Consider the following 2146-nt stretch of genomic DNA (forward strand, 5'->3'; position numbering starts at 1 on the left):
GGGGTGTGGGGTGCGGTGTGCGGGGGGGGGTAGTGTGTGTGGTGTGAGTGTGTGTGCATGTGGTGTGTGTGGTGTCATGAGTGTGCTGTGTGTGTGGTATGTCTGAGGTGTGTGAGGTGTGCAGTGGGGGGGGGGTGTGTAGTGAGTGTGTGGTGTGTGTGCAGCGTGTGCTCTGTGTGTGTGGTGTGTGTGTGATGTGCAGCATCTCAGGCAACCTGTCCCCAACAGGGAGACGCTCTTGTCCCGGCAGAGCCTTGTCCGCTGTGAGGCGCCTGCCCCCCTGACACCCCTGCCCTGACACCCCTGCCCCCGCTGAATTGCCTTTCTCCGTGCAGGGAGGTCAGCCCCAGGCCCTGCGCGTGAACACAAGGCCGCGGCTCCCCCGGCTTGGGGCGGCGTCCCCCGCTGGGGTTACCCGCCTGCCTGGAAACCCGCCTCCCCGCGAGTGTCCATCTGCAGCGTCCGTGTCGCACAGCCAGAGGCCTCTCCGGGGAGGAGGCCAGGACCCGCGCGGCGGGGAGCTGAGCCGTGTCCAAGGCGCGGCCTCACGAGCTGCGGGGACGTCCCAGCAGCAAGTCTGGGAACGGGGAAAAGCAAGGACGGACCCTCCTTCCCGGGGAAGCTCAGTCCATCCGACCCGGCACTCCGCGCTAACTTCTTCCCAGCGCTGGACTCTCACCTCATTTCAGTGAAAATAAACAGCAGCCCATGAACTTCTTTTGGGCACGACATTGGACGTGTGAAGAGGTTTGCAGGCTTCAGCTTGTAACCTATTTCCCTTGCTATAGGAACATTAATTTCCTCTTATTTTAATGCAGACGCTTAGGGCTAAGGTGTCAAAATGGCCTTTCATTTCCTAATTTTTTTCCTTGTTCTTCACCAGGTGAAAACCATAATCACAGCCTGAAAATGGCCATTTCCTCCTGACGATACCCCACGCCCTGCATGGAGCCAGCTCAGCTGTGGCCTTCCCGCTTCCCCAGGACGCTCAGGTAAACGTGTCCTGGGTGACTGGCCGTGACTGGCGAGCTCCGGAAATAAACATTACGCTATCCCCAGCCAGTGATCCGGGAGGGAATACTGCGTCTTCGACATGGCAAAAGAATGAGTAACGTAAGAAGAGAGGCCGTCCAGGGTGAGTGGGAGGGCGGGTTAGAAAACACCATCTTCTCTCTAATCACATTTGTCTCCCATTTGCCTCTTTAACGTCAGGGCCCCCAGGATGGTCAGAACAGGCCGCCCTGAGAGAGTGACCTTGGCACGTGGCTTATTCAAGCTGAGGTGAAACCAGACCCTGAAGACCCATCAGAAACTGCATCACGCCCTTAACTTCCCAGAGGAATGGAAACGGAGGCGCTCGCCCAGCATCCGGGTTATTACCGCAACCTCTCTGTGTGGGAAGCCTGTCCATGGTGGCAAACACCCCCACGGTCCCCGCAGGGCCATCACCCAGGACCCTGCTGGTGCTGTGACCCCTCCCCTCCCCCCAAGCCCAGGGCCCTGCCCCGTTGGCTAACTCAGGACACAGCGAACTTGGAATCGTCATTTCTATGTAGATTCCCATATCCGTGTAACTAAATTTGTGGTTTTTTCCCCTCCTACTAAATGTCTGATGTTAATTTGATTATTTGACCAGCCCAAGAAGCAGCCAGAGGGCTGGGCTGGGGTGGGGGCCGTCCCTCCCCCGGACTCCTCTCTGCCCCATCCTGGCCTTAGTCCCGCACTCATCCGTGATTATTGGATGTGAGTCCAGCTTGAGACTTCTGCGCACCTCATCATGGGAACAATAAAGAGTCTCACAATTTAAGACACCATTTCTGGGGTTTTCTGTTACTTGAAACTGAATGCAGCTTAAAGGATAAAGAAGATTCTAGCAATTTTGAAATAGCAAATGAATAAACAACATCCAGTAGAACCACTTCCTATTATGAAGTCACCTACCGGGACAGGTGTCCTGGTACCCTGAGCAGGCGGCGCGTCGCACTAGTGCAATCAGGGACTAAAGAGAGAACCCCAAACACGCAGGCACTGTCCTCGGTGGTGACGCTAGCCCGGGACTTCCGTCTTCGGCATCTACCACGTCTTTTCACTTTCTTCCAAAACCACAACCCCGAAGAGAAACACTTGGCACCCAGAAGCAAAATCC

At 56.2% G+C, this 2146-nt stretch overlaps 1 long non-coding RNA gene across 1 annotated transcript; it reads left to right on the top strand.

The window, feature by feature from the left end:
- The first annotated feature begins 427 nt into the window (after positions 1 to 427).
- Positions 428 to 1893, top strand: LOC119234207 (uncharacterized). The gene is made up of 3 exons (XR_005122559.2): positions 428 to 747; positions 884 to 1113; positions 1213 to 1893. It is a non-coding gene; the product is annotated as an uncharacterized LOC119234207 (long non-coding RNA).
- The last annotated feature ends 253 nt before the right edge of the window (positions 1894 to 2146 follow it).

Source organism: Talpa occidentalis, unplaced genomic scaffold (genome assembly GCF_014898055.3).
Source record: "Talpa occidentalis isolate TD23 unplaced genomic scaffold, MPIMG_talOcc4v2.1 talOcc4.8, whole genome shotgun sequence".
Taxonomy (NCBI): Eukaryota; Metazoa; Chordata; class Mammalia; order Eulipotyphla; family Talpidae; genus Talpa; species Talpa occidentalis.